General features: G+C 36.7%; 1 protein-coding gene across 8 annotated transcripts in view; it reads left to right on the forward strand.

Moving 5' to 3' along the window:
- The window catches only part of LOC145300079 (segment polarity protein dishevelled homolog DVL-3-like), a 284,306-nt gene that overhangs the window by 106,667 nt on the left and 169,653 nt on the right, over window positions 1-7,986 (forward strand). The gene's annotated exons all lie outside the window — the stretch shown is intronic.

Consider the following 7,986-nt stretch of genomic DNA (forward strand, 5'->3'; position numbering starts at 1 on the left):
GCTCAATAAAACATAGACCTAACATCATCTTTCCGATTTCCTGCTGATAAATAATAAAGGCTTCCTTGTTAAATTCCATGCATTCTGATTAGCTGAGCTTTTAAAATTCTCATATTGCGGAATGCAGTTCTTCTCTTTATAAACGAACGGTTACTAAAATTAAAACATGGCATCACTAACATACATATTATTTAGACCGCCGTCAAGTTGATTTAATGCTTAGGTCATTAAAGTCGTGTGTGTGTACGTGCATATGATACAAATCACTCTATTAGTTGATTTTCAGCTGTCTGACTGCCGTTCGCTATTATTCTACGAAATCAACACTCTAGTCCCCTACCCCACCACATCTCTCTCTAACTCTCATTGCGCATATTTATCTTGTATGTATTTGTGTCCGTGTGAACATGTCTCAAATAAAAACAAAACGCTTTTCGTTGATAAAAAAAAATTTGCAAAAAAAAAAATACCAAAAATGTTATTTACCGAATTGTCATTTTGCATTTACTTGCATCTTCAAAGATTCAATAAAAAAAAAAAAAATGATTTTGGTCACGTGACATGTGCTGTAAACACAAGGAAAATAGCTAACATTTTTCATTTCTTTGAGATCTTCTTTATTAATTAATTTCTCTTATCGTTTTTCGTGAGTTTTCGCTATTTACATTAATGCGACACAGCAATTCATTAGATACTATTAATTATACTTGAACATCATTGCCTTCGGGACAAAATCAAAGTGTAGTATCTGTTCTTCAGGTGCTGCACTTCTATTTCTTGTTCTCTTTCGGTGGAGGAGAAATCCTTCACGACTGAGACAATTTTTATTTTTGTACCTTTTCTCCACGTTAAAAAACGACCCTGGTGTCTAACTCTGTCCCGTGGGGAGGCATAGTAAATAGGTACAATAATGAAAAGGAACTAAAATGTTTACATTCTCATTAATTATGCTTGAATGCAATACTTTCTCTCCAAAAATATGTGCGAAAATAAGGATATTTTTTATACAAAAAAAAAAAGTTTGCCAATTTAATTCCTTTTTTAAGACTTATTCTACAACATTTTTACATTCTTTTTCATTTGTTTCTTCCATCTGAATTATCATCAGTTTCCCACTTTGTTGGTTTAATCACTGAACAGTTTTCTTTTAAATTTTTTCATCGATGTATTTATGGTTATTTCACGCTTTTATAAAAAAAACGAACCGGCGAAATTTTTGAATTTACGGTATTTCCCAGTCCGTACTCACATATATGTCCATAGTAAAATAAAACCCTTATGTTCTCCCTTCTGTCAACCTAAGGAATAACGGGTAGCAAACGTGCATTGAATGGCTTCAACGTATACACCATTTTTATTTGAGAACTGCTTTTACATTGAAATAATTTACATTTTTTGTACTAATCCAGAGTGCTCCTTTTTTGGAAGCTGGATATTTCCCAATATTAAAGGCCAACCTTGTGTCTAACTGTGCACTTGCAAGCGGACAAGTAAATAGACTGGCGTTACTTAGGAGTTTCTTTCTAGTTACACAATGTAGGCATGTGTCTAGTCTACCTTACTATTTAGTTCATAGTTTGAAGACGCATGTGTGGATTCATACTTTTTCCGGGGAGTATTATTGAAAGTAGTGCAACAGAACTAGAACTCTAACCTGGCAGTCCATGCTTGTAACCACTCCACCATACCACACACACACACACACACACACGCACACGCGCGCGCGTGTCCCATAAAGATAGAAATTATTTGCCTGTTTTTGTTATCATATGAATTAAGGAATTTCAATTAAATGTATTTCCAACCTCTCCACCCCTTGTCGGTTCCATAGTTGGTCTTGAGTAGGAGTGTCTAGAGTCTCCTGTAAGAAAACTCAGCCCCCCCCCCTTCATCCGTCTCTAGTATATCTCGTTACTTCTACAATACAACTGCTGGTTTAAAAATAGTTTCTTTTCCTTTTTTTTTTTTTTTTTTTTTTTCTGTAACTACTCCAATCCACTTTGATGCCTGCTTGCTGGCTTTAAGTAGAAGACTTTTTTAGCAGAGCAATCGAAAGAAATATTTTAGGCAATTATTTTTTTATATTTTTTAAGTTTATGACTGAGATTTAAACAAGCTTTCTTTTCGATTTTAGTTTTCATGTTGGAAACTATACCTTTGTCTTCACACAAATCAAGTGTTTAGATTGATCAACTGAAATGTATTTTTAAAAAAAAGTTACACTAAAAATTGTGGTAAACAATTCAACATACTGTTTTACCTGTTAAAAACAAATGCAGTATCCAAGAAAAATATGGCATTAATGCGTGCAATTTTCATTGAGAAAAACATTAAATTAGATTAAAATCTAAAAATATTTTTACAATCTCATTGACAAGAGCAAGATTACTAAATTGCATTTAGTATTTCTGATTTGGGAATATATATTTGAACACATATATCAAATCTGTTGGCAAGGCTGCTGGAAAAATGGTGGGATCGTTCTACCGTTCCAGATTGCTGATGCAATTCTCTACCTGTATATAAGAGTCAAGTACATTCAAGGATGGAATACTGTTGCCAATGCCACATCTGAGCAAGAGACCTTATCCTTCCTCGACAAAGTTCAAAATAGACTTCATAGCGTAGTAGAGATGCCCTTTTCTCTTCCCTGCACCCTCTTTCCAACAAAAGAGACGTTGCGAGCCTGTCTCTGCTTTATCGTTATTTTCATAGCAAGTGCTTGTCTGAGCTCCAATCCATGCCCCCATCTGCTCCTGTCTGACTTTCACGAGAAACACTCGTCTAGTGGAAACCACTATCAATAATTCCCCCCACTCATTATTTGTGCCTAAACCTAATCGTAAATTCTATGAACAAAGCTTCTTTCTTAGAACTGAACACCTTTGGAACTCTGTTCCGTTTTCCTACTTTCCAACTTAATACAATATGATCGTCTTCAAGTCCAGCGTGAATAAGTTCTTGATGAGCCATCCCCTTAAGTAATCCAATTTACCAAATTTCCACTCCTATGATTGCTATGATATTTTCCCATTAACTACTGTACACTTATTAACCCTTATCTTCGAGTGGCCTCCGGGCCTTGATAAGTGGTGACTCCTTTGTAAAAAAAAAAAAAAAAAAAAAAAATATATACATGGGATGATTCCAATACTTTTCCTGATTCTGTACTAAATTCACAATTCTCATACAATTACAAATTTCGATTGTTTATAAATCTCTAAATATTTAGCTATAAAGTATTTAGCTATAAAGTTCTTATCTTTTCTCTGATTACTGTAGAAACACATAATAAATGTGCATATATTTTTTTTCAAACGTAAAAACAAACTTATAGAGGAGGGGATATAGATTTTTGTTTTACAAATCAATAAATAGTTATTTTATTAATACTACCATCAGTGGAGGATTTTGTTGTAAACAAGACCAAATAAAAAAGATAAAGGAACTCGAAAAATAGGTGCAAAGTTTTCCAATACCCTTCAAAAGCTCTGATTTGCGATTTTGATTAATCGTCCCAACACTAATACACACACACACACACACACATTAGTGGGCTGGCAAGTCCATAGGGGAGACAACTTTTTATTTTTAGATTCAAATATTAATAACTCCATTTTATTTCAGTATTTAATTTATCCCCCCCCCCATACGCTTTTCTTTTTTATCGTAAATTTCTTATAACGTGACTAGCTAAAGTTCAGAATAAAATCACGCTTTCTTTTAACGGTTAATTTGAAAAAAAAAAAATCTTTTTGAACGCTGTTAACTTAAATTTCCTCATTTCAGTTTACATTTTGGAATCGGCCGTGTTTTTTGTTGAGATAAGTGTTTTCAATTTTAATCATACTTTTTATTTTTAGATTCAAATATTAATAACTCCATTTTATTTCAGTATTTAATTTATGTATTTCTGTTTTATTAAATGCTAGCTTTTTTTCTCGTCCATAAATGTTTATTTATCTACCAAGTTGATTGCAAAAATAGATTACGAATTTGTACTCATTCTTAGTTCGTGGGAGGGGAATCTATCACCATACTTTCCATTAAACACGTCCGTTGGACTTTTATAAGTACAATACTTAATAGTTTTTTGTTTTTTTTTAATGGAGAGTAGAAAACGCATTGTGGATGCGTTATCGGCAGCTCCTGTTACTCTCGCTTCTTATTTGTCCCTCAGTCCTCATTTTTTAATGAGTGATTTTTCTGACAAAGGGAGAAGAAAAAGCTGTTTTCTAGGTTGGCATATTTTGCGCGAACAGTTGGCAGAGATGGCGGAAATTTTCTGTTTCTATGTCTATCCTTGTAGCCATGTCACTAGTAAGGGTGCTGGAGGTAAACGTTTTGTCTGGGCTGACGTTATCCGCCTGATAGTCAGGGACCCGAACCTTGGATTAACCACCAAGGAGGCTGTCCTATCAGCAGGTGCAAAGTACTGGAGTTGCTGTATTGCCATTTGGTGAATGGATTCTGGACCATGCAGTAGCTTCTGGTCGGGCCTCTCGATGCCATACTAGTGGGTAATTGTTACGGCTTTACCTTATCATTAGCTACAAATATAAAAAAAAAAAAATCTTCGTTTCTTTTTCTCTCTTAGTTTCCCCTCTCTGTCCTGCTCTAAGTAAATCTGACGACCTAGTCCACAAATTCCAAAAATTCATCATGACAAGTTTCAAGAAAAAATACACGATTAAACCCGGTTCTCCAACTTCCAACATAGACTCCTACTACCATGTCTCCTTCTCCAACATCAGAGGTCTACGTTCTAACCTTCCAGAGGTTGAAACCCAATTACAGGAGACTAAACCAGACCTTTTATTTTTAAGTGAAACTGGCATTGGACAGGCTATTTCCCTAGAAGAGTTCGCAATTAAAGGATACTCTAACTTAACTTCTAAATCTGACCCCCAAGATCGCCATGGGCATGGAATTTGTGCCTATATTAGGGATAGCTTTCCATGTGGTAGGGACATCTCCCGGGAAGATCCTAATTTACCCTATATGTGCTTCCGGGTTGCTTTAGCTCACACTACTGCATTTATATTTAGTCTCTATCGCCCCCATAACAGCGGAGTAACTATCTTTCAAAGCATATCTAAAAAAATTGACCAAGTCTTATCTGCTTATCCTTCAGCTAACATTCACGTATGTGGTGACTTCAATGTTCACAACGTCGAATGGTTGACCCACTCTAACAAGACCGATGATGAGGGAAGGTTCTGTCATGATTTCTCCATTGCCTATGACCTCACTCAGATTGTTCAGGAACCCACCCGTGTGCCCGACAATGATGGCCAGTATGCGAGCCTACTAGACCTTTTTCTCACAACTTGCCCTGAACTATGTTCAGTTTCTGTTCTGTCGCCTTTTGGCTCTTCCGACCACTCTGTTGTATCAATTAAGATAAAAATGAAATGTAATAAGTCCCCAGACGTACCTCTCCATCGTACAGTATATCGATACACTAAGGCTGACTGGGATAGCTTCCGTACATTTATATCTGATCTACCTCTGCATTCCATGTTTAAAAAGGATGTGTCCTCTATAGTATTAGACCTGACGGAATGGTTAATTGTAGGTATTGACCGTTTCATACCCTCGAAAAAGTTTCAGCAAAAACCTAACAGCCAGCCATGGTTCTCTCCAGAATGTGCTGCTGCCATTGCGCACAGAAATCACTTTTTCCACTGTTTCCAACGTAATAGATGTATGAAAACTAAAGCCGCTTTCAGGACTGCCAGCAACCATTGTAAGAAAGTAATAAAGAATGCAAGAGAGTTGTATGCTCTATCTGTTAAGTCCAAAGTAGCTGAGCAGCGGCTTGGTTCCCACCAGTTTTGGCAAATAGCAAACAGAATCCTGAACAGAAACGTGTGCTCCATCCCAACTATTATCAATGGACCTGAGGTAATCTCGTCAGCATCAGACAAAGCCAAACTCTTTGTCAAGAACTTTGCAGCTAATTCTACCCTTTGCGATCAAGGCTGCCAACCTCCAATATTTCCTCCTGTATCAGAAAACACGCTATGTGATATACATATATCTGTACGTGATGTTGCCAAGCTAATCAAAAACCTTGATTCCAGTAAAGCAACTGGCCCTGACGGTATTCCAATTATAGTACTCAAAAAACTTCAACCTGAACTAGCGCCCATACTTACAAAACTGTTTAAACGTTGTCTTAAGGAGAATAGTTTCCCATCTCCCTGGAAAATTTCATCAGTATGCCCTGTATTTAAGAATTCAGGTGATCGCTCATCCCCCTCTCAGTACAGGCCAATAAGTCTCCTGTGCGTCATGAGTAAGTTGCTGGAATCTGTATTAAATACAGAAGTAATCAACCATCTCAACAAAAATAACCTTCTTAGTGACACTCAATATGGTTTCTATTCTGCTAGATCTACAGCAGATGTGCTTACAGTTATATCTCATAGGATTAGCAAATCTCTCGACGGAGGCAACCTTTCTAGGGCAATTGCTCTTGACATATCTAAGGCCTTTGATAGGGTATGGTATAAAGGTTTACTTCATAAGATCTCTAGCTATGGTATTGCTGGAAATGTCTTCTCAATTATTAAATCATTTCTGTCTGATAGGTTCATAAGAGTAGTAGTTGAGGGGCAAAAATCAGAAGCTCACAGTATTAATGCCGGTGTCCCTCAGGGGTCCATCCTGGGCCCAACTCTTTTCCTGATCTACATTAATGATCTTCCAAATCACATCCTTACATCATTTGTAGACATCTATGCTGACGACACTACCATTTATGGTAGCACATCTAAGACAGTAAACGACCAAGTTCTCTCGAATTCTCTCTCCTCTGATCTTGAGCACGTAGTACAATGGGGTAAAGAATTGCTGGTTACTTTTAATGCATCTAAAACCAAGCTTCTCTCTTTACATCATCAACATTCTGATCCACATCTGACATCAGTTGAAATGAATGGCTCTCGTCTTCAGGAGGCCTCAAGTTTTGACAAACTTCTTGGCTTGACCATTACTCCTGATCTTAAATGGAACACGTACATCAAATCTGTTGCCAAGGCCGCTGGAAAAATGGTGGGATCTTTCTATCGATCCGGTAGATATCTCACTGCTGATGCTATTCTCTATCTATATAAGAGCCAGGTACGTCCAAGGATGGAATACTGTTGCCACATCTGGGTAGGAGCTGCTAGAAAGGACTTGGCCTGCCTTGATAGAGTTCAAAATAGACTTCGTAGCCTCGTAGGAGATGTCCTTTTCTCTTCCTTACAACCTTTATCTCACAGAAGAGATGTTGCGAGTTTGTCTCTGATGTATCGTTATTTTCATGGAAAGTGTTCGAATGAGCTTCAATCTATGGTCCCCCCTCGCCAAACTTTCACAAGAAACACTCGTCTAGCTGAAAACACTATCAATAATTCCCCCCACTCTTTATCTGTGCCTAAACCTAAACGTAGATTCCATGAACAACGCTTTTTTCTTAGAACTGCACGCCTGTGGAATTGTCTTCCGTTTTCCTGCTTTCCGGCTGACTACAGTATGGTTGTCTTCAAGTCTAACGTAAATAAGTTCTTGATGAGCCGTTCCATATAAGTTATCAACTTTACCAAATTTTCATTACTAATGATTACTATAATGTCCAATTTCTACTGTACACTCTTTGACCCTTATCCTTGAGTGGCCTCTTGGCCTTGATAATGTGGTGATGCCTATGTAAAAAAAAAAAAAAAAAAAAAACAAGCGGAAAAAAACCCTAAGCAAAATTCATCCTTAAGTAACAAAACTGAAGCTAACCTGCTATATATACAAATGTATGCAAATTTGGGTATATTTTATTGGTTTGAAAATATAGTTTTTTTTAAACAATTGTCATAATATTTTAACCATAGAATAGTATTATAATCTTTAAAAAGCCTGGAAAAGTTCATGTAGTTTAGTCTCATAGGAACCAAGATATGAGCATTTCAATATTCAATTTGGCTATGAATGTGTGTGTGTGTG

The sequence above is a fragment of the Euprymna scolopes genome, chromosome 2, assembly GCF_053919585.1.
Source record: "Euprymna scolopes isolate OS-2025 chromosome 2, ASM5391958v1, whole genome shotgun sequence".
Classification (NCBI taxonomy): Eukaryota; Metazoa; Mollusca; class Cephalopoda; order Sepiida; family Sepiolidae; genus Euprymna; species Euprymna scolopes.